This window comes from Chiloscyllium plagiosum, unplaced genomic scaffold, assembly GCF_037043375.1.
Source record: "Chiloscyllium plagiosum isolate Xiang-an unplaced genomic scaffold, Cpla_swu_hap1 HiC_scaffold_18, whole genome shotgun sequence".
Lineage (NCBI taxonomy): Eukaryota > Metazoa > Chordata > Chondrichthyes > Orectolobiformes > Hemiscylliidae > Chiloscyllium > Chiloscyllium plagiosum.
The window spans coordinates 72,319,373-72,345,063 of NW_028270156.1; the positions used below are offsets into that span (position 1 = coordinate 72,319,373).

Sequence of the window (25,691 nt, forward strand, 5' to 3'; positions counted from 1 at the left end):
ATGGATTCACTGATAAGACAACACCCTTTTCTTCCGTCTCACTGAGATAGAGGATCCGCTCAATCTCCTTTCTCCAGCTCTTACAAAGATTTCTGTTTATCATTTAAGGGAGGTTTCCATAGCAACTGCATCCCCAAGTGGCTAGTTGTCATAACACTTCAGATCACTGCACTCGCTTAAAGCCGGGGATAAAGGCTGGAAGTAATTGCATGAGTCTAGCTCAACGCAGCTATATTCAGGAAAGAAATCATGATTCTTCCTTTCACATGATCCAAATGAGCTCACAGGGACTTGCAAACAACTTAACCCTCCCCTGGTTTCCCAACGATCCATTTGGTTCCAGATGGGTTGAGATAGTGATGAACTTCGGACTGAATTCAGTGGCCTCCACACTGACAGATGATATAGTCAGAACTGAGAGATTTGGATAGGCTAATCTGAACAGGACAGCAGGGCAAATGGTGGGGAGGATGGGGGGTGCTTTCAAACCCTTTCTTGTATTTTTCTTTTATCCTCAACCCCCTCCTGCTCATTACTCCTTCCCTGACCAGCTCATGGAACTGAAGGAGGGGCTTACTTCCCTATGAATCTGCCAATTCCTCTGATGCTGACACAGGTCTGGCAGGAGATGATTGATGGTCATGTAGAGACCAAAGATAGCTGAATTGGGCAGCACGGTGGCTCAGTGGTTAGCACTGCTGCCTCACAGCGTCAGGGACCCGGGTTCAATTCCACTTTTACGTGACTGTGTGGAGTTTGTACATTGTCCCCGTGTCTGCATAGGTTTCCTCTGGGTGCTCCAATTTCCTCCCACAGTTCAAAGATGTGCAGGTTAGGGTGGATTGGCCGTGTTAAATTGCCCATAGTATCCAGGGATACGCTGGCTAGATGGATTGGCCACGTGAAATGGAGGGTGACAGGGTTAGTTAGGGGGTGGGACTGGGTGGGATGTTCTTTGGATGGTCAATATGGACTTGATGGGCTGAACGGCCTGCTTTCACACTGTAGGGATTCTATGAATTCCAGATGGAGGGACAAGTGGTGTCCACCTTGTACTCCATTTCAATCAATCTGTTAGATGTTAAAAGCATAGATGTTAGTCGGGTCTTATAACCCTTGATTTCTTCGGCCTTTCTGTTTGGTGCGGCAATTATTCTGCCTCAGCATTGCCTCGCAGTGGGGGTCTTCCCCGGACTGTCTAGATCTCATTGGCAATATCCCCTGCTCACAGTACAACCCCTGAGCAAGGATAACCATTACTGCCCTTTTTGATTTGATTTGATTTGATTTATTATTGTCACACGTACCTCGGTACAGTGAAAAGTTTTGTTTTGCGTACAGTACAAACAGATCATACCATATAATGTGCATCATAGTAAGAGAACAGTGCGAGGAATACAATGTTGCAGCTGCAGAGAAGGTGCACAGAGAGCAAGATCCACCATTAAATCTCAAATCTGAGAGGCCCATTCAGAAATCTAGTAACAACGGGGATGAAGCTGTTCTTGAATCTGTCTGTACGTGTACACAAACTTTTTTATCTTCTGCCTGATCGAAGAGGGTGGAAGAGAGTATAACTGGGCTGGAGAGGCGTTGGATTATGTAGATTGCTTTCCTGAGGCAGCAGGAAGTATAGAGGAAGTCAGAGGCTGGAAGACTGGTTTGCGTGACAGACTGGACGCCTCTCTGCGGTCCTGGGTAGAGCAGTTGCCAAATCACGAGGCGAAGCACTCAAATAGATCCTGTGGTGCATCTATCGAGGCGATAGAATGGAGAATTCAACCTGAGAAACTGGTGAATAATACTCAATATTTCACATGATTGTGGGAAAGCATAAAACCAACAAAAATCCAACACAAACCAATCTGTACAAGCTACAATCCAAGTGGAGCAATGAAGGAATCCTTGCGATGTAAGGGTCAAATGGTGGCTCATACGGATTGACCTCTTTTTTTTTTAGATTACATTACAGTGTGGAAACAGGCCCTTCGGCCCAACAAGTCCACACCGACCCGCCGAAGCGCAACCCACCCATACCCCTACATTTACCCCTTACCTAACACTACGGGCAATTTAGCATGGCCAATTCACCTGACCTGCACATCTTTGGATTGTGGGAGGAAACTGGAGCACCCGGAGGAAACCCACGCAGACACGGGGAGAACGTGCAAACTCCACACAGTCAGTCGCCTGAGGCGGGAATTGAACCCGGGTCTCTGGCGCTGTGAGGCAGCAGTGCTCAGCAGTGCTAACCACTGTGCCACCGTGCCACCCACGATTTGTTTCCCTCTTCTTTCTCACCTACATTCGAGCATTAAAAACAATATTATCGAACCTCAGTGGGGGGGGGGAGCAATTGCAGCCATGGAATTATCACATCTACAGACATTACCACAGATCTGAAAGGAGGAGAAATGTATTGAGGTTTCTTAAGCTTTATAAAAGAAGTCCTTTAACACATATGCTGATTAAGCCATTGAAAGCTGCCAGCAATGAAATATCTTGGCTGGAGAGTGCTGATTGAACATCAAAGAGTTCAGCTCACAGCTATATTGTGAGAGAGCCTCAGATCCTGAGTAGGAATACATGCTATTATAACCAATACAATGCAAGAGCCAAGAAGCACTGAGATAAGCTGTCAAAGGGGAGCCGTGGCCTTTATTAATCTAGCCACAAAGCAGAAAGGTGACATAGCAGGAAAGAAAAAAAGAGACTCTGCTTGAAACGGATTTCCTTCCCTCCCCTACCCATCACATGTTAACAGTGAGTGATTCTTCATCTCAGGTTTGGGCGCTATACCTTTAGATACCTGGGTCCCACGTTCTGGTATTCCATCCTGAAACATTTCCACCTCTACCCCCTTTAACATCCTGTTTAAAACCCATCTGTGACCAAAGATTTGGTCTCCCCTCTTTTGGCTTGTCATCCATTCTTATCTGAATATCCCTCCCTAATCTGTCTCCATACAACTGTAGGCACCGTATAGACACATGCTGCATATCGATAGAAAGATGACTTGGGTTGCTCTGCTTATTCTGCCCAATAATTAATGACTGATCATTTTTTAAAATTTGTTGTAGCTGATTTCATTTCACTTCCACAATAGCAGATATGGCAAGGCCATCATTTTGAAGTGGGGCATCTGAGCTGTGCCCGCTGACGTTTATGCCAAGCTGACCATCACAACAATAACCATCATCGTATGAGTTGGAAGGCTGGCACTGTGGCAATTGGGAAATGGGAAAGTGCAAGATAACAGTTCCTGGGAACCAGTTGAACCATTGCTGAGGGTGGTCAGGAAAATTTCATCTCCCTCTGTATTATCTGTCATTTATAGGAGCGTCCATAAACCACGCTTTGCCACAAAATTTCCTCCGGATGCTTCGATTCCCTCCCACAATCCAAAGATGTGCAGGGTCAGTGAATTGGCCACGCTAAATTGCCCATAGTGTTCAAGGATGTGTAGGTTAGGCGCCTTCGGTAAATATAGGATAATAGGGTACAGAAATGGGTCTGGGTGGGTTACTCTTTGGAGGGTCGGTGTGGACTTGTTGGGCCAAAGGGCCTGGTCCACACCATAGGAATTCTATGTAGGGATTCTAGATTGAGCTTTCTTTGTGAAGAGACATTGCTGTTTTAAGTTCTGATTTCTTCTTTCCTCTGTATTGTCCCCATGCTGAATGACCTTCCCCTGAACTAGAAACTCAGGGAATGGGAGATGGCTGCTGTTAGCCTCAATGCCTTCCTTCCTGTGACATTGCTGCTTCTCAGTGCAGACTACATCTCTCCCACTACGGTCAGGCACAGTCAATAATACATGAACACCAGCCTTGCGTGTTCAATGGCCAACAGGCACAAGAGCTTCGGCCATTGCCAGCATCTGACACATTCCCTGCAACATGTGCTGCTCTTTCCATCTCCTGCAGTCCAGGAGAGCATCCCTCACTACATCATAGCAGTCCAGGAGAGAGATGGAAGTGGAGATGGAAATTGTCAGATACTTGACAGGCAAATATAGCCCATTCCTTACATGCCTGAGTTAAGTTAAGCGACTGGAGATAGAATCTGCCAGAGACCTGGGGATGCTGTCTGGTCAATCTCAGTGCTAGAGGCACAACATGAAACTACAACCGAGCCAGCACAAGGTTGCCTTCCCTTATTCAAGTCTTTTACTGCCATTTTCTCCCCATTTCCTAACTCCTGGATGCAGTGACTCATTGCTGGAGACCAGTTCCACCTTGCCCATCATTTGTCTGTGAGTCTTGACATTGTCACAGCCCAGCTTCACAACCCACCCCCACCTCTCCACCATGAACCTAAGGCAACACAGGAAATCAAAAACAAGGGTTACAAACCAATGTTTGGTACGGGAACACTGGAGGGCTTTCTGCTCTATAACCCAAGTGGCGTCTGCCAACACAGATGTCAAAAAGCCCTAGAGATTGACCTTTTATATATATTTAAAGAGATGCAGCTGGGTAAATTAGCTTAATTAGGGAATTTTAACTTATTTTCAACAGGATCTGACAGAGAGAGCTAATCAAGGAGTTGGCGTTCTGCTCCTGCTCTAACCTGCACCATTAACCAGCGCAGGATAATCCCAAGGGAACGGTTTCACATCGGAACTAAAGAGGAATACTGGTCATTCACAGGCCATTAGAAGCCTGCTCTCTGAGGGACACTGAAACACAACACAGGGAGAAGGCGGAACTGCACGAGAGAAATCTCATTCCAGTCTCTCTCTTTAATACAGTTACGATGATGACCTCGTTGCTTTCTGTCTTCACTCATTTCATCTTTCAGTCCACGCAGGAAATGGAGGCTGCTGGTCTGCTACTCTCCTCATACAGTCTTTCTCATACAGGCAAATTTTCTTTCTTCAGTTCGACGCATGAACACAGACCTGACACACGCGGACTGCACAAAGCATAACTGTATCCTTCACTCAGTCTCATCTTTATTCCATCAGTCATTATCACATTCACACACCACTCTATCCCTTGATCAGTCAAACTCCCAACTCTGCATCTGTCAAGGTCTTTCACAATCAGCTTATTCTGTCAGTCTTACCCTTACAGCTCAACATCTATTATTCTCTCAAGTGCATCGCTGCCTCTATTGCTCCTGCTGGTGATTCACAATTTACTTCACTCTGTTTTAAACTGCAATGATTTCTTCACAGTAACAGCCCACTGTTCTGCTGCTTCCTGGAGCCAGTCAATCTGGTCAATCTATCCGGCCAATGGTCTCACTTTCTATTATAAAATTGCACCAATATAATGATTTGGACTGGGGTGGACAAAATCAAAAAATCACACAGCACCAAGTTTTAGTCCAACAGGTTTATTTGGAAGCACGAATATAATGACCTTTCCTGAGTGGCACGCTCACGCTGCCAGCCGTGAATTCTGACACTCACTAAATCACTTGGCTGCATGACACTTCCAAGTTATTTCCTCTGGTGCTAACAAATGAATTCCAAGTGACTGGAATTAGGAAGCACATGGTAGTCTCTGTGAGCATCCCTTCCCGGCAAAGTACCCTATAGAGCAGAGCCCATATGTGAAGCTAGCAGGAAAGTCAGACTCACTTGGTGTTACAATGTAGGGCCTGCCTTCTCTATGACACCTAAATGAAATGTCTCAGTGAGACCAAGTGAGCCACATTGAGCACAAACACATTCACCTCGACTCAAGTACTCTGAAGTGAAAACTCTGACTGCAACTGGAAGCTTAAATCCTCTCAGATTAAAGAGATGAAGGGGGTGATGTTGAGACTGACGCGACTTCTTTCTGCCTGTTCCTCCTGCCATAAGCAAATTACTTTGGTTCAAGTCTGTCCACAGACAGCAATGAGATCATCGTCATAATTGGTTCAAATATGGAGCTAACTTCTTTAAAGAGCAGATTGTGGAGATTGATCATGGAGTCATCGGACTGAAACTTCCGCACTCACTCCAACACTGACTTGTGATCGAGGCATTCTCTCTAACAAGGCACTCTGCTCTTTAGTACTGTGGCAATGGCTTTTTTTATTAGTCAGTGTATGGAGAAGCATTGAGATGGATCTCAATAAGGTACAGCATATCGATGACCTTTCCACACCATCTCTTTCAAATGTAGATCAACTGTATTTATTTCAGGGACGGGGTCATCAGTCACGTTAGCAGTTTAATAATTGGCAAATTTATTATATATGTGAAAATAATGGACGTTAATAGATTGTGCAGATGTGGTAACAGCTGGCTGGTATTGATGTTTCAAAGATTGTATTATGGAGCCAGGCTACGCAGTCAAGGTTTGTAATCCCTTTGAGTGTCTCCTTTCCGGAGTCCCTCGGGGTTGCAGATGAGCATTTCCTCTCCATTATGATGAGCTCTGAATCCAATGCAATGCTCTGTAAACTCTGTCACCCGGGCTGGCAGTCAGATTTGATGAACTTGATGGATAGGTTGAAGGCCTACACATTCTCCCTGAAGCCTCGGCTGTTCCTGATGAAGTCTCCCAATGTGTTTGGTTCTTTGCCAAACCAATCCCCTGCAATCCTGGTTGATCACAAGGAGAGCTTTGCTTTGAAGACATGCCTGAAGTGCCTGCACTGTCCATCATATATCCCCTGCTGTAACTGAGTTCTCCAGTCAAACAGCTGATGCAGGAGTCTGGTGTCAGTCTTTCCAGTGATTAACTCCTCAGGGCTGGGCAAATTAGACTGGCAGAGGATGGCCCTGTTGGACATTCTCTCTTTGTCACTGGATTGTGAGGATCTTGCAAAGGCTGCCTTAGAATCACAGAGTCAGTCCAGCAGTTCATGCTGACCATAATCTCAAACTAAACTAGTCCCACCTGCCTGCACTTGGCCCATATCCTTCCAAACCTTTCTTATTCATGTACTAATCCACATGTCTTTTGAACATTCTAATTGTACCCCCGTCCACCACTTCCTCTGGAAGTTTATTCCACACACAAATTCTGTGTAAAGAAATAGCCCCCATATCTTTTTAAATCTTTTTCCTCTCACCTTAAAAATATGTCCCCAGTCTTGAAATCCCCCCCCCCCCCCCCAAGGGAAAAGATACCTGCCATTCATCTTATTTATACCCCTCATGATTTTATATACCTCTATAAGATCACCTCTCAACTTCCTATGCTCCAGTCCATCCAGCCTCTCCTTTCAACTCAAACCCTCCATTCCCAGCAATATCCTGACATGTCACTTCTGAACCCTCTCCAGCTTAATAAAATCCTTCTTCTAACTGGGAGACCAGATATTCTCCAATGCTTTGAGTTGCACACTGTTTTAATTCTCCAGTCACTAGATCATTTCAGAACACCGGGATCACTGCTGCATGATCAACCACAACCTTCATCTCAGCTTTGAGATTGCCAGACCCCAAGTTCTCTTTTCCCCAGTTGTCTGAAAGCTCAGTGGGCATTTTGAAGGCAGCGATGAATTTGGTTATCTTTGCCGAGAGGAGTTTATGGGTCTTACTCAATGGGGATGGTGTGGAAACTGGTTGGAAGAGGACCTCAGTTTTCTGGATGTTGTGTGAAAGGCCCATTTTCTCATATGCTTTGGAGAAAGAGTCAGCAATGACCTGGAACCTGGCCTCTGATTGGAGTGTTGTCTGAATGAGGTTGGCATTCTCTGGGATTTAGGTGCAGGACTTTATCTCTGCTGTGTTTCTGAATTTCACCAGGGATTCCATCTGCCTCAGAGACTTTGTTGCTTTTCCAATGTCCTCTAGCTCCGGACCTTAGGTACCAGACCGTCGACACACTCCATGCCTGTGGAGCAGTTTACATTTATTCATCCATGGGATGTAGGTATCACTGACTAGGTCAGCATTTATTACCCAACCCTGATTGCCTAGAGGGCAGTTTAAGAGTCAGCCACATTGTGGTGGGTCTGGGGTCACATGTAGGTCAGACCAGAAGGATGGCAAAATTTCCTTCCCTAAAATAGATCATGGAACCAGATGGATTTTGGACAGCAATCAACAGGGTCACCATTCAGCCAACTCTTGATTCTAGATTTTAATTGAATTCAAATTCCACTAGCTGCCATGGTGGGATTCAAACTGGAGTTCCCAGGGACAGTGGCCTGGGGGATTGCTGGTCCAATAGCATTACCACTACCCCACAGTGTCCTCGCCAACATGTAGGGGAACAGCATCCGAAAGATTGAGGGGGTAGATACACCTTTTCCTGGAACCAGAACACCACGGAGAGAGCTCCCCCGTCAGAAATGAGCTTGCTCAGAGATTTACCCTCTTAACTAGAAAACTAGTAGGTGCTCTCCTTGAGACATTTAAGGCCAATAAAGGATTTGACAGGGTAGATACAGGGAAACTACTCAGACTACTCAGACAGCCCAGAGTAGAGGCCTTTCAGGGGTAATCTGAAACTCATGCCTGGAAACTCATTAACTATCATTTCCAAATTTCAAAACTGAGCTTGATAGCCTTTTGAGCATTTACGGTAAGCATCCACCTTTGAATGAGACTGGTGCTGAATGAGTTACACTTGTAACTTCCAGAATTATAACCTGAGGATGAACATCTCAATCTTTGACAATTGAACAGAGAAACAACTGTTTCACACAGATAGCACCAGCACAAGGGAAAGGAGCTCCCTCATGTCTTTACACTTCACGTCAGCAGTCAAATCACAGCAAACACATTGGTCTTAGACCCATCCACATCTAACAAGCATGAACTAACTGTATTTAAACAAACACACGCCTCCACCAACTGATAACCTCCGTACCCAGTCCTTACCTCACACACAAGGAGGAGATCAAACCATTCTCTTCCGGCTGGTCACAGTGCTGTCTGTGAAGCATCAATTCAGGATTAGTTTTGAAACAAAATTTTATTTACAGCTTGGTTAAGCTATTGCTAATCCGTTAGATAGGAGAAAGGAGCAGTACATGGCAGGAGCTCTGTTATGTCACTCTTTTGAAAAAAATTGTTCGTCGCACGCTGGCAGAGAGAAATCACAGAACTGGCAGAAATCAGACAGTTTTGCAGAGAACCTATCAACAGAGTTAGCTTTGGCGCCAGCAAAAGGAAAATGAGAAGTGACAGGTTGAAAGTGCTGGATTGACCCTAATGGACTGCCTTACTGACTGAACAGTGGCCCATTGGGAAATCATGAAGTCAATTCATTGCAAACTTCCAAATCTTTCCTCTGCTCCACTAATACTGAACACATGGTGAAACATGGGGCAGCAGCTGTATCCCCTCACAGAAACACAGTGAGTCTCCACAGCAACTAATTCAGAGACAACTCCATCTAAAGGGGTTTGCCTCAGACACAACAATCAAAAAGGACTGCAGCCCAAACTTGTAAAATGGTGAAATACCATTTTACAATGAAAGGGGGATGAAAGATTAATGTTGCCAGAAGTAGCAAAGTAGCCTACCCAACTAAAAGGGGAGATTGGGACATATTGGGTAATGATCAATAATGCTATGCTCACTGCCAAAGACCACTGATAAGCTGCATTGACAGACATAAGATTTAGCTTCAGCAGATATTTGATTCTTGCGGTCTTGCGTGTAACACAGTTATATTTCTCTCCATGGTGACACAGTGATTTGTTCTGCACCTCATTATAACAGGTAAAAGAGCAGGTTAACTGCTGAGGGAAGCAACATGGCCCCACACAAGCCAATACAATGACCTGGATGGAGTTTGTAAATCTCTAGAATATTATCAAACAAACATTTTAGAAAACCTGGACTTACAGAATCAGGATAGAGCATTGCAGTTTCCCCGACTATTTTCCAAGTTAGCGTCACTCTATCCCTCAAATACACTTTTTTTCCAAAGAAAGATCATCTCTGATTTGAACTTTACTGATCAGATTCATTGACACCTCCTGCCTTACACATTCACGAACCTCTGTGTAAAGTATGTTTAATTCACATGTTCAATGTGTTACTGTTCCACATGTTCCACCTCCAGCAGAACTCAGAACTTGGTCATCACGGGTCTGGCCTGTTCCTGTGCTATCTTCAGAAATGGATCATGTTTCAAGGCACATGTTTACAAAGCTTTTGGGAAGGGAAGGACAGCATACCCCATGTCACCCTCATCCTCTGCACAGACTTTAGGATACAAGCATTAGAGCTGATTTTTTTTATCATTGGCTTAGAAACTAGAGCTCCGTTTCCCAATATTGTGGTGGGGAGTTCGGAATGCACTCACGGTATCATGGTATTTTCATTCCGGGGAGGCAGAGACAGACGAAGTCAGTGCCATTGCCTCCCAATGCAGGCCTGAGGTTAGAACACAGCTTTTTTTAGATTAGATTACTTACAGTGTGGAAACAGGCCCTTCGGCCCAACAAGTCCACACCGCCCCGCCGAAGCGCAACCCACCCATACCCCTACATTTACCCCTTACCTAACACTACGGGCAATTTAGCATGGCCAATCCACCTGACCTGCGCATCTTTGGACTGTGGGAAGAAACCAGAGCACCCGGAGGAAACCCACGCAGACACAGGGAGAACGTGCAAACTCCACACAGTCAGTCGCCTGAGGCAGGAATTGAACCCGGGTCTCTGGCGCTGTGAGGCAGCAGTGCTAACCACTGTGCCACCGTGCCGCCCACTAAATGGATGCAGAGGCAGAAAGGTCATCTTCATTCATAGGGCTATCAGTCCCATTCTGAGCATGACTCTTACAATCCAGCCCTCACCATTAACCCTTCACCTCCCACCTACACCTCACCACAATCCCTCCATACTTCTGATATCTTCCATGCCCTTCCATACTTTCTCATTTCCTCCATTCCCACCATAACCATTCACCAAGTTTAGAACTCTTCGGCCATATAGTAACAATAGGAAGCTTTGAACTATTCAGGAAATAAAAAAAATCCATTCAAAGTCTATTTGAGAAAATGCTCCTACTAAAAGTTCATAAAACTGTCAATTGAACACACATTGCTCATCCAACACCCCTTAACAAAATTCTACCACTTCAACTACTCATAAATTTTAGTAATATAAGAAAACAGCAATTCAAAAACCACCTCAAAACATTTTAATCCATTATCACTCATAAACTGTAAATCACACAAAACTAGCTATTCTCTTCATAGTTATTAACAGCTCCTATTAAGCTAAATCCATCAGTTGGAGTCGAAACTTAATCCAGAATTTATCATGAGAATTGCACAACTGAATCAATAAACTGTCCAGAGCCCAAGAGTCTTTGAAGCTGGTGGTGCAGATGACCAGACATCAGTTCATACATTTCAAAAGATCAGAAGACTTTTATATTTCAAAAGATGAGGAGACTATTCAAAATTATTCAAAACATTCCAAGCACCTCTGAGTTTTAGACTACGCAAATGTCTGAACTTTTCATTAATGTATTAATCAAAGTTTAAAGCATTCAAATAATACATTCAAATCATATTCTCAATGTTGTTGAATATAGAAGACCACTTTATCCACTGGACAAAGTGCTCTAATGCAAGCAAATACTTACACAATGCAAGGCAATTTCAAAGTCACCTTCTAATGACTGAGCCCTAATCACTTTGTGAAAAACAAGTTTAAATTATCATAGACCATTACATTATGACTTTTGAATTTTTTCAAGTTCTTTGAATCTTACCTGTTATAAAGCTTTTGACTCCACAATGGGCTTCCCCCAAGGTTCACAAACTAGATGATCTGACACATCTCACATGCACTTTAGAAATCTTCCTGCCTTATTGAAAGTATCAATTACTGGAAAGTTTACAAATGAGCAGGCAGTTAAAAGGCCAAATGACTTTGACTGAGCTTTGGTTATCCTCTGAACAGCAGCTGATGGGAACTGGGGTGAAATTTTGAATTGAAGGTCCACATGTCTCTAGTTTTGCCTGCCCCGAAGTGGGTTTGCCTACTGAAAGGATGGAGTAATCTGTTCCCGAGTGTCACTATGTGCTGATGTTCTATATCTCCTCTGAGTTGGGTATCACAGCTCTGACCTCCTGCTGTGGCAATGCTCCAGTCAACTGGACTGTACCATTCCACCTATTCCTCAGGAAAACACCTTTGACTACAAGTCCAGCAGAAAGTGGTCCTCATGCAATGTCTTTGAGAATCTATGGGAAAAGAAGGTGCTGGAACTTACCGGATGGTTCCCTGAGCTTTAGTAGAATGCCTTATCACTGGAAATTTCCAATAATCAGCACGATGTAGCTTGTATTGTATACCTGTCACATTGTTCCTCCATGCCCAGAGAAATGTCCTGTATGGCAATGGTTATTGTCCACCTCCTTGATGAATAAACCTTGGCACTGAAGGTTTAGAAAGAGATGCAGTGATTTTTATTGATGTTCATCCCAAGCAGCTACCTAAATGCAGGATTCCATGCTCAACACTCTATTCCCAAGGGAGCACGCTGAAATGGACATGAACTATGGCCAGAGGACTTTCAACTCAATGAAAGAGACTCTTTGGTCTGCCTGAAATGTAGCTAGTATCCCAGTGGACAGAGTTGTTGATGACTGAGTACTGCAGACTGGCACACTTCCTGTTCAGGACTATGTGCTGAGGGACAGATCAGAGCAGCTGCTGCAAAGGCTCAATGGGTAAAGGTCAATTCTCAAGTCCCTCCTGCTATAGTGCACTATAAATCATATAAAACTTCTCAGACTTTCAGAACTGGGAAATGTTTGACATCAAATACAAATCTACATTCTAAAGGTGACTTGTGGGGCAAGGATATTGAGGCATTTCACACACTCCTTTGAAATATTTGTATTATACTCGCTAATGTCAAATTTGACTGTTATGTAATGTACTTTCACACATTTTATATTTGGAGGATAAGAAATCTGCTTCACATATTCAGAAAACTCTGCATAAAATGTGTCCATATGTGTGTATGTTTCCCCAGAAGCTCAGGAATAAATGTCATCTCCTTTGAGTGAAATGCCACAGAGAGAGGAAATAATAGGGAGAATGTAGAGACTGTAAAAATAGATGAAGGGTTAACTCTATCTTTGCTTAAAGAATAGTTACTCATTATGTGGGTAAGGAGCTAGGTCACAGTGATACCAGATCAGATCAAACTGAGACCTGAGTCTGTCAGGTTCCAGAGATGTTGTCTCGTACAATCCCCTATACAGATATACTCAACTTCAATAAGATATACTATTGGGCACTCACCTGAATGTATAGCATGTTCAGTACCATTCGACGACCCCTCAAATACTGAAGCAGTCCGTGTCCAAATGCTGCAAAATTTGGACAATATCCAGGCTTGGTTTGACAAGTGGCAAGTAACATTTGCAACACACTCGGACCAGAGAGTGGCCATTTCCAATGGGAGAGAACTTAACCATTGTCCCTTGATATTCAATGGTATTAAAAACATTGAATACCCTGTTATCAACAATCCTGGGAGCTACCATTGACCAGAAGCTCAATGGAACTAGATATATAAACATAATGACTACAAGAGCGGGTCAGAGGCTTAGAATCCTAAAGCAATTAACTCACTCCCTGACTCCCAAAGCCTGGAAGAGCCAATCTAACTACCACCCCTTGAAATTCAATGGTGTTACCACCACTGAATGGCCCACTATCAACATCCTGCGGTTATTGTTGGCCAGAAACTCAATAGGACTAGCCATTTAAAGATAACGGCTACAAGAGCAGGTCAGTGCTAGGAACACAGCAGATCCTGAGACAGCGCCTTCCAACCATATGACCACTTCCATCTGGAAGGACAAAGGCAGCAGAGACATGGCAACACCACCCTTTGCAAGTTCCCCTCCAAACTACACACTACCCTGACATGGAAATACATTGCTATAACTTCACTGTCGCTGAGTTAAAATCCAGGAATGCCCTCCCTATAGCACATGGACTGCAGCAATTCAAAAAGGCAGCAGCTCACTACCAGCTTCTCAAGGTCAACTAGGGACAGGCAATAAACGCTAGCCCAGCTAGCAAATGTCCAAATTCCATGTATGAATAAAAAAGGAATTAATATTACAGTTCCAAATATATTCTTACTAAACATTGCAAAATACTGATTTCATGGTGACTTTTCTGAGGCAAGAGCCACCGCTGAAATGAAATTCAATTCCTGTCACACTACCTTCACACCAATCTACGTTGTCATGGTAAAATGTGCTGGAACATTGGCCTCTCACTTCCAGAGATTATGTGCAAATGAGTCAAACAAACAGAGGCTTTTGAATAACATGTATAATCGATATGTCTCTCACCAGGCTGCTGGGATATAACACTTTTTGATGTAAAACTGAAAACTTTGAGATTCCTGTACTTTGAGATTTCACTGCACACAACTAACAAATTATAATATTTGAATTTGTATAGTGCTATGTTAACTTGCCATATAATTCATTCCATTAAACTTTCTGAAGAGCAATAGTTTATTATAGTTGCCATTTTGCACAACATTATCTGACAGACAGTAAATATATCAATTCTGCTCCTTGTTGTCATGTTGGTTGGATCAATGGGAGGATTTCCACTCTGGCTGTACCAGGTGATTTTTAACTATTAACTCAAAAGGCAAAAGAGGTTGCTTAACCTGACAATGTAACATTCACTCAGTCCTGGAACATCTGCTGGGTTTTTATATCTGAGTCTTGGTGTAAGGTTTAACCCCAATCTTCTGATCGAGAGGGAGCTCGGTGCTACTGAATAATCCATCTGATAGAAACAGGTTGAAATTCAGCACCATGACAGAAATAAGAGCATACCTGATGTTGTCTCACCAATTCTAGCCAGACATCCATATTTTTGTTGTGCGGTCCCTTTGCAATAAAGGCTAATATGCCATTTGGTTTCTTAGTCATTGATGTATTTCCGTGCTAACATTCTGTGTTCCTTTGCACCGTGTCTCTGAACATCAACATTTTAAAAATGTTTTAAAGTAATATTCAGCTTTTCTACTCTAATTAACAAAACAAATAACCTCAGACTCCCCCACACTTTCCAACCAAGTGTCGCAATGCTGTCCACTTTATGAAGCTGCCTTCAATTCTTTGCAAATACTTTGACTTTTAAAGGGAGTGGTAAACATGGTTAGGTCACCACTCTGCTGATAGTTTTGTCGTTAAGAAACAGCTCCACATTTCTTGCAGGAGATTTGATGACAGCTCCAGCAGAAATGTGAAGCATATCTTAAATCCAGCTGTGCCCCTGTAGTGGAGGGAAATGCGAAGCTAAGGAGGATGGGATACCCCTTCTTCACAGCAGTACCTGCTTCACTTTGGGAGTTAAATGTCCTGCAACTACTTTGACCACTCCAGTGAAAGGGCAAGGTATATGTATGAGATTAGAATGTCATGTGGTCATGTGCCAACTAACCAGGTACCTAAGGTGGCAGGTGGAAAGAGTGCAATGGTGCCAGGTTGGTCGGATACCAAACTGGGTGGAGCGCCAGGACACAAAGTGGGAAGGGTGCCAGATAAGTAATTGACTGTTCAGGGTAGTTCCAATTCGGTGGGAGATATCCATGATGCCAGATGGTGGGGGAGTGGAATTTCAAGCCTCGGGAAACTGGGATGGGGTGGGGAGATGCAGTATCCTGAAAGGTGAAGTAAATGCTGGGTCCCAAGGGAGTAAATATGGCCCTGAGTCCCGGGAGTGATATTGTTGTTGGATCCTGAGAGTTGGGGGAGAGTTGAGTGTTAGCAGAGGGCATCTGGTGAATCCAATGGCAGGGAAAGATGGGGATGTGTTAGATCAGGGTCTGGGGTGGATTTACCGTGGTAGTTGGAGAGTACATTGATTAGGTATTTAATAGTCTAACATTTCTTTAATATCTAATAGCTTAATTGCAGTAGAGCCCTCCAAAATTCTCTGATTGCAATGATTTGTACTTTGAGCATTCCAAGTGGAGATGGATTGCCCTTTGGAATGTCCAATTTCCTGGGTAATTCCAATGTAGAGTATGCTACCTTGAGAGTTCTGCAGGGTCTTAGGTATACCTTCTATCCACCCTGCAGAAGCAGCTAGCTGGCTGTCACAAAGTCCAAGCTACTCCTGACAGCTAACCTTCCCAGCTCACTCTGCATTGTTAACTAAACTTGGATGTATTACCCTCAGCCCCATCTCCTAAGGGATGAATACAGATTGTAATGGGGTGACACCCCGGCACTAATCCATTGTGGGCGGCATGGTGGCGCAGTGGTTAGCACTGCTGCCTCACAGTGCCTGAGACCCGGGTTCAATTCCCGCCTCAGGCGACTGACTGTGTGGAGTTTGCACATTCTGCCCTTGTCTGCGTGGGTTTCCTCCGGGTGCTCCGGTTTCCTCCCACAGTCCAAAGATGTGCAGGTCAGGTGAATTGGCCATGCTAAATTGCCCGTAGTGTTAGGTAAGGGGTAAATGTAGGGGTATGGGTGGGTTGCGCTTCGGTGGGTCGATGTGGACTTGTTGGGCCGAAGGGCCTGTTTCCACACTGTAATGTAATCTAATCTAACACATTCAACATTGCAATGGATACCATTCGCAAGCTTGAAAGTGCCTATTTATTTCCTACTGCCGTTTTCCAGTCTATTAACTAATCCTCCATTCCCCATTCCCAAACTCCATGGGTCCTCATCTTGCACACTAACCGTTTTTGTGGCACTTAACTGATTGCCTTTGGGAACCAAATCTACTGCATTCAGTGGCATCCTTTATTCCAGTTGCATCCGTAAAAAATTCTAATAACTTGGTTAAACACAATTTCTATATCCATTAAGTAAAACATTTAAAACATAGGTGCATTAGTCAGGGGTAAATATAGGGTAGGGGAATAGGTCTGGGTGGGTTACTCTTCAGAGGGTTGGTGTGGACTTGTTGGGCCAAATGGTCTGTTTCCACACTGTAGGGAATCTAATCTAATCTAATTGAAAAAAAATTGATTATGGGATGTGGGGATCACTGGCAAGGACAGCATTTATTGCCCTAACAGGTAAGGACATCAGTTTCCTTCCCTTAAGGAGCCAGATTTGTTTTTACAACAACATTAGATCCTTAATTCTGCATTTTTACTGAATTCAGATTCCACCATCTACCATGATGGATTCAATCCCAGGTCCCCAGAAAATTATCTGCGTTTCTAGATTTATACTCTAGTAGTAAGACCACTGGGGCATCATCTCTCCCAGTCTTCTCAATGTAACACACCATCATCTCACATTTCTGAAAGATCTCCATCAATTATGACTCATACTTTACACTTTGAGCTTCATTTCATTCCATCATATATTTAACACTGTCGCAAGCCTCACACCTACATCTCACACCTCACACTCACTGTCAGCTATTGAAAGGCAACAGATACCATCATCCAAACAAGGAGCATTAGGCTGACAAAGACATTTGCCTCTCTCGTTCAGGACAAGATGGCGAAGAACTGAAGACAGCAGCACACAACTGGTGGACGACTGCATGTCCTTACCATCACTGGTGCTCACCATCATTAGAATAGTCTTGACTTAGGCTGTAGTCACATTGGTTCCTTTATTGCAAACCTACCTTTGTGTTCATCTCCTTTCAGATACCCAAAAACTGGCACCTGACAAGGGATGGGGAACAGGAAGGGTTTAATGAGTCTCATGACAACAGAATCCCATTTCTTGATCTAACACTCACAACATCCAGCTGAGATACTTACACTGGTTACACCTCAGAGAGTTGCATAAAGGTTAAATCTGCATATGGTGAGTCACCAAGCAAGAGTGGTCAGGCTGGAAACATGCAACAGGGGTGTGGTAACCAATGAGTTCTTCTGTTGGGGCCTGATATGAGGATTTTGGAGGTAGTGGCATATGGAAAAAGGCTGATGGGTTGACACTCCTCTTAAGATCACACCATTTATCGTCCCACCTCTTCCAACATCCTTGCTACATACTCTCTCAGTTATCCAAGGTGATCATAGGCTCTTTACAGTGTGGAGGCAGACTATTCAACCTATCAAGTCCACACCGACCCTCCAAAGGTGTACTCCCTACCCTAAACCCATAACCCTGCATTTCCCATAGCTAATCCACACTCCCAGACACTATGGGCAATTACTCATGGCCAATCCACCTAACCTGTTCATTTTTGGACTATGGGAAGAAACCAAAACCCACGCAGGCAATGAGAGAATGTGTAAATGCCACACTGAAAATCACCCAATGGTGGAATCAAACCCTACTTTGGAGCAGGTAGGCAGCAGTGCTAACCACTGAGCTACTGGGCTATCCCGATTGTGTGGAACCGAACTTTGAGTATGTACAGAGAACATGGTCCCTCGGAGTGTTAATGGATATGTGTATATCATGTGATGGCTTATGATAGGTGGGGGTGACCATTGAAGACCAGTACTTTGTTTTTGGCTCAGGATAATCAAGGATTGATTTTAATTTAAGAGACTTCAAGTCTTTTAAAGTCTTTCATGCAGTTCAGAGGAGACCTAATTGGAGTCAGAAGGAAATAGTCATAACATTCAATGCTATGGGCCTAATGTGAGAAAGTGGGATTAGTTTACACAGAACATTGACCAGTACAGCACAGATACAGACCACCATGTCAACGCCAACTATGATGCCATTCTAAACTAAGCCCATCTGCCTGCACGTGGTTCATATCCCTCCATTTACAGTCTGTTCATGTGTGTGTCTAAATATCTCTTAGAAGTTGCTATTATCTGTGTTTTTACACCTCCCCTGGAAGTGTGTTCCAGGCACCTACCACCCTCTGTACAATTAACCTGCCTCTTACACATTTCCTTTAAACTTCCCCACTTCTACTTTAAACATGTGCCCCTCAGTATTTGACATTTCCACCCTGGGAGAAAGACTCCAACTATCCAAGCCTCTCATAATTTTGTGTACTTGTAAGCCCCCAAGGCTCTAGCAAAAACATTCCAAGTCTGTCCAACCTTTCTGTAGTCATGGTACACTTTGGTACCAATGACATCGCTAGGAAAAGGGATGAAGACCTTAAAAGTGAATATCAGGAGTTAGGATGGAAGCTAAAAGGCAGGACGAGCAGAGTAGTAACCTCAGGATGGCTACCGGTGCCACGGGCTAGTGAGTCCAGGAACAGAGAGCGAGTGCAGCTGAACACGTGGCTGTAGAGCTGGTGTAGGATGGAGGGCTTCAGGTATGTGCATCATTGGGATACCTTCTGGGGAAGATGGGACCTGTACATGGAGGATGGATTACACCTGAACTGGAGGGGTAACAATATCCTGGGTGGGAGGTTTGCGAAAGCTCTTTGGGAGGGTTTAAACTAGTTTGGCAGGGAGATGGGAACCACAGCTACGGATCAGAGGATGGGGTAGCTGGTGAACAGGCAGATAGAGCGTGCAGAGAGTCTGTGAGGAAGGATAGACAGTTGATAGGTCAAAATTGCAGTCAGTACGATGGCTTGAAGTGTGTCCATTCTAACGCAAGAAGTATCAGGAAAAAGGGTGATGAACTTAAAGCATGGATCAGTATTTGGAGCTACGATGTTGTGGCCCTTACGGAGACTTGGATATCACAGGGGCAGGAATGGTTACTGGATGTACCAGGGTTTAGATATTACAAAAGGGATAAAAGGGGAAGTAAAAGAGGTGGGGGAGTGGTATTGCTAATTACGGATAGTATCACAGCTGCAGAAAGAGAGGTCATTGAGGAGGATTTGTCTACTGAGTCAGTACGGGTGGAAGTCAGAAACAGGAAAGATGCAGTCACTTTATTAGGAGTTTTCTACAGGTCCCCAATAGCAATAGAGACATTGAGGAGCAGATTGGGAGGCAGATTTCAGAAAGATGCAGAGGTAACAGGGTTGTTGTCATGGGTGACTTTAACTTCACTAATATTGTTTGGAACTTCCTTAGTTCAAATAGGTTTGATGGAGCAGTTTTTGTCAGGTGCGTCCAGGAAGGATTCTTGACTCAATATGTAGATAAGCCAATGAGAGGGGAGGCCATATTGGATTTGGTGCTTGGCAACAAACCAGACTAGGTGTCAGATCTTGCAGTGGGAGAACAATTCGGTGATAGTGATCACAACACCCTGAACTTTACTACAGTCATGGAGAGGGATAGGAGCAGACAGCGTGGGAAAGTATTTAATTGAGGGAGGGGGAATTGCAATGCTATTAGCCAGGAACTGGGACGCTAAATTGGGAACAGATGTTCTCAGGGAAATGCATGACAAAAATGTGGAGGTTGTTTAGGAAGCACTTGCTGATAATACTGGATAAGTTTGTCCCACTGAGGCAAAGAAGGGATGGTTGGGTGACAAGGGATGTGGAACATCTAGTCAGGAGGAAGAAGGAAGCTTACTTAAGGTTAAGGAGGCATGGATTAGACAGGGCTCTAGAGGGTTACAAGGTAACCAGGAAGGAATTGAAGAATGGACTTAATAGAGCCACAAGGGGGCATGACAAAGCTTTTACACGTAGGATTAAGGAAAATCCTAAGGCATTCTACACTGATGTGAAGAAGAGGATGGCCAGAGTGAGGATCGGCCCAATCAGGGATAGTGTAGGGAACGTGAGCCTGGAAACGGAGGAGGGAGGGGAAGTCCTTAATGAATACATTGCTTCAGTATTCACTACTGAGAGGAACCTTGGTGTTTGCGAGGACAGTGTGAAACAGGTTAATATGCTTGAATGGCTTGATGTTAAGAACAAGGATGTGCGTAAACTTTGATAGCTAAATCCCCTGGCCTTAATACAGGAAGCAAGAGAATAGGTTGCAGCATCTTTGGTGATGATCTTTGCATTCTCACTGTCCACTGGAGTACTGCCAGATGATTGGAGGGTGGTAAACATTACTCCCTTGTTCAAAAAAAGGGAATCAGGATAATCCTGGGAATTACAGACCAGTCAGTCTTATGTCTGTGTTGGGCAAATTGAAGAGGATTCTGAGAAACAGGATTTATGGTTACTTGGAAAACCACAGTTTGATTAGAGGCAGTCAGCATGGCTTTATGAGGGGCAGGTCATGCCTCACAAATCTTAATAGATTCTTATGACTCTATAATTCTATGTGACAAAACCCATTGATGAAGATAGAGCAGTGAATGTCGTGCATATGAATTTAACAAGGCATTTGAGAAGGTTCTCTATGGTAGGCTCTTTCAGCAAGTAAAGAGGTATGGGATAAAGGGAAAGCTGTCTGTCTGGATACAGACTTGTCTGGCCCATAGAAGACTGAGGGTGGTAATAGATGGAAAGTATTCAGCCTGGAGCTCAGTAACCAGTGGTGTTCCCCAGGGATCTGTTCTGGGACCTCTGCTCTTTGTGTTTTTTATAAATGAATTGGATGTGGAAGTGGAAGGGTGAAGTTACTATGTTTACCAATAACGCGAAGGTTCGTGGAGTTATGGATTGTGTGGAGGGCTGTTGTAGGTTGCAATGGGACATTGACAGGATGCAGAACTGGGCTGAGAAGTGGCAGGTGGAGTTCAACCTGGAAAAGTGTGAAGTGATTCGCCTTGAATTCATTTTGAATTTGAATGTAGAATACAGGATTAAAGATAGAATACTTGACAGTGTGGAGGAACAGAGGGATCTTGGGGTCCCCATCCATACATCCCTCAAAGTTGCCACCCAAGTTGATAGTGATAGTGTTGTTAAGAAGGTGCATGGCGTGTTGGCTTTCATTAGCAGGGGGTTGAGTTTAAAAGCCATGAGGTTATGCTGCAGCACTACAGAGTCCTGGTAGACCTACTTGGAATATTGTGTTCAGTTGCAGTCATTACAGGAAGGATGTGGACGTTTTAGAGAGGATGCAGATGAGATTTACCAGGATGCTGCCTGGACTGGAGGGCATGCCTTATGAAAAGGGTTGAGGGAACTAGGGCTTTTCTCATTGGACCAAAGAAGGATGAGAGGTGACTTCATAAAGGTGTACAAGATGATGAGAGGCATAGATAGAATGGATAGTCAGAGACTTTTTCGCAGAGCAGAAATAGCTATCATGAGGGGGCATAATTTTAAGGTGCTTAGAGGAAGGTTTAGGGGAGATGTCAGAGATAGGTTCTTTGCACAGAGAGTGGTAGGTGTGTGGAATGCACTGCCATCTGTGGTAGTAGAGTCAGATGCATTAGGGACATTTAAGCAACTCTTGGATAGACACATGGAAGATACTAAAATGAAGGGTATGTAGGTTAGTTTGATCTTAGAGAAGGATAAGAGGTCGACACAACATCAAGGGCCGAAGGGCCTGTGCAACAACATGACCTGCCAACTTTTATACTCAACGCCTCAACCAAAAAAGGCAAGCATGCCTTACAGCTTCTTATCCACTTATGTTGCCACTCTCAGGGAGATATGGGCTTCTGTATATCAATATTCCTAAGAGCCCTGCCATTTATTGTATACTTTCCTCTTGCATTTGACCTCCCAAAATGCACCATTTCACACTTCCCTGGATGGAACTCCATTTGCCATTTATCCACCCAAATTTCAAAATGGTCTATATCCTGCTGTTTCCTTTAATAATCTTCCTCACTATCTATTTTCATGTCATCTACAAATTTACTAATCAGATCATCCACATTGTCATCCAATTGGTGTTGGTTTATTTTTGTCAGTACAGACTTGATGGACCAAAGGGTCTCTTCTGTACCGTTTGACTTGGTGACAATCTTTGCAGCCAATAGTTTTAACATGTACTCCTCCAGGACTGAAGCACATAATTAACTATGACATATGAGCGGACTATGTTACTGGAGATTTTGGTTTTCAAATGATCTGATAGAGTATAGTCATTTTCTCTTTAAACAATACTATGGACCAATTCAAAGGAGAATGGGTAAGTTATTCTTCTACCCTTGTTAATATTTATCCCTCAAGTAGTATCACCCAATCACCAATGGTCACTGGTCTTGTTTGTCGTTTGAGAGATTTTAGTTATGCAACTATTGGCTGTTGTTTTTCTTAACATAGCAATAGTGAGTACACTTTAAAAACAGTACAATTACTGCCAGTCATTTCAAGATGCTCTGAAAGTTACCGTTTCTGATTTGTCAGGCTGTGGACGTTCCAGATACGATGTTAGGAAAATAGCAAGAGAGAGTGCTAACAGCTTTGAGATTGACCAAGTTCAGAACTCTATGGCTCAAGCTGTGGAATCTGATATCCATTGAGGTTTACTCTGTTGAATGTTCAGCCATCTTTAGACACTCTGCTGTTATAGCTGCACTGCACATGATTTGAGTGGGATATCCTCAGTCATGTCAGCATTGATAATGGGCACACTACATCAGAAAAACACACCTCCCAACTAAGGTCTGTAATGATTCTCAACAGTGATTCTCAATAGTGATTTGATAATGGACGCCGCACAGCACAGTCATGGCACACATGACTTTGCAGTCCACTGGACCATCAGGTTGTTTTCAATGCATGAACAGTACATGATCTTTATTTTCAGCTTGCCTGATCCAGCAAGAGGTTATACCATACCTTTGATGCTTTGTCATCCAAAGTTGTGTAAGCAACAAGCTCATGGCCATTAATTTGTGCTTCACAGTTAGTTTTGCTATATGACACACTGAAGCACAGCATGAAATATTGAAGTTCCTCGCCAATAGTAAAATAAACAAATCCTTACAGACTGAACAGCAATTGCCGGCCATTGAGGTTATTAATTAGGATTAAATAATTACAATGAAACCTAAGCCAAGAGTCCGGGGCACGGGCATTACAAACACACAGCCTATTTGATATTACAAGCTACACTAACAAATGGCCTGATATCACACCATCCAGATTGTGTTAGGCATTATACCTCAGACCCTGTTCGAGATCACAAGCTTCACATCCTAATGTACATCGCATCATACCACAACACCCTGTTATTCTGTACCTCTATTAGGTATAAGATCCACAATATCGTAGCCTCCAGATCATATTCATATCACTTTCTCTGAAATTTACCAGAACTATTGGAAAAATAAATGTGTTGCATTCTAAATATAGCTTCTGCCACTAACAACTTTCAGCTTTAATATAAATGGACCTCCCTTCTTGAAGGAAACAGAAAGGGTTAAAAGCTAAATTAAATAACCATGATACTGGCCAGAAGAATCATGAAAAATACCACAATGGAGAAACTAACATAATTACAGAGACACTGCTACAGTTCATGTCAAAAGGCTTACGAATTTGAAAAATTTGTCCTCAAGGACAGCATAGATATTACAACAAGAATTATTACTGATCAATATAATTCAATGTTCAATGTCTTGATGACAAACTGATCATTTTTCAAGAATCCAATTGGAGTTTATAACTTTATTTGTCTCAGAAAATTCCGACAGGATTTGCAAAGTCAGCAGACAGAGGATAAACAAGATATTAGGCCAAGAGGAGACTTGAAATTTCCCACACTCACTCTGAAATGAATGCATTGTGGGCCTCCAGGTAACACTTCAAACACATCATTAAGTGAAGAAATAACTTGCATTTTTACAGCACCTCAGGACATTGCAAAGTGTGTCACTTGATCATGTTTGAAATACGGTTGCAGCTGTAACACGGGCAACAGTAACACCCGATTTTTGCGTGACTATGTTCCACAAACAGCAACGAGACAAAGGATCAGATAATCTGTTGGAGTCCTGTTGTCTGAGAGAGAAATGTTGGGCCAGAATACCAGTGAAAATGCCCTGCTGTTCGTCTGTTATGGAATATTTTATAATCACCTTTGAGACATCAGTTTAATGTCTCCTTTGATAAACAGCAGCCGTGACAGAGCAGCATTCTGTCTGTCAGCTCAGAAATGGTCTGGCATTTGTGACATACTCCACATTGTGGGTTTCAGGAGGAGCGACTAACAGCAGCACAAAATTTCATTCCATCATAGACACTCCTTTCCCCCTAGTTAGAACCCTATAGTTTTCCCAGCCTTAGGTGTCTAGAGCTTCCTACATCTAAAATCTATCTATTGAATAGGAGAATTTCAATTGTCTCATGATGCAACATCATCCAATCCAGTCAGTTCCCACATTCATTCCATTTTCCATATGCCACATCCTATACACCCATCACAACTTCCAAAGTGCTAATTCAGGAATACATTTCCTCAACAATTTCTTCTTAACATGCCCTGACCAGGCTTTAGCACTGGAGGTGCCTGAGTGCATAGCACGCCAAAATTTCACATGGTGTTGATGTTCCACCAGCATCATATGGCATTGTGATAAATACTGGAACAGTTTAGGATACAAGTCAGGGATTTATAGAATCCCCAATTTTGCAGAGAAGGGAGACTTTTAGTTTCTTGCAATTCCTCCCATCTTCTAACTGCAAAAGAATATAAATGCCCAGAAACAAAAGGTGCATCTGCAGTAGGGTGAGGGTAAGGGTTAGGGTTAGATAGGGTCAGGGTTAGGGTTAGGGTTAGGGCAAGATAGGGTCAGGGTTAGGGTTAGGGTTAGGGTAAGGGTTTGGGTAAGAGTTTGGGTTAGATAGGGTCAGGGTTAAAGTTAGGGTTAGTGTAAGGGTTACGGTTAGATAGGGTACGGTTTAGGGTTAGATAGGGTAAGGATTAGGGTTAGGGTAAGGGTTAGATATGGTCAGGGTTAAGGTTAGATAGGGTAAGGGTTAGGAGTAGATAGTGTAAGGGTTTGGGTTAGAGTTAGGGTAAGGGTTTGACTTAGATAGGGTTATGTTAGGGTAAGGGTTAGGGTACGGGTAATTGATAGGATTAGGGTTCGTGATAG

General features: G+C 43.4%; 1 protein-coding gene across 13 annotated transcripts in view; it reads right to left on the minus strand.

Moving 5' to 3' along the window:
• LOC122557976 (tetraspanin-18B-like) overlaps nt 1-25,691 on the minus strand; it is a 232,561-nt gene that overhangs the window by 161,532 nt on the left and 45,338 nt on the right. For 3 of the 13 annotated variants that reach the window (XM_087996174.1, XM_087996179.1, XM_087996178.1), the window contains exon 1: nt 8,777-8,919. The exons of the other annotated variants lie outside the window; for them this stretch is intronic. The gene's annotated coding sequence lies outside the window, so the exon portion shown is untranslated. Of the gene's footprint in view, nt 1-8,776; nt 8,920-25,691 lie in introns of those variants that run through there. 13 annotated transcript variants of the gene reach the window in all.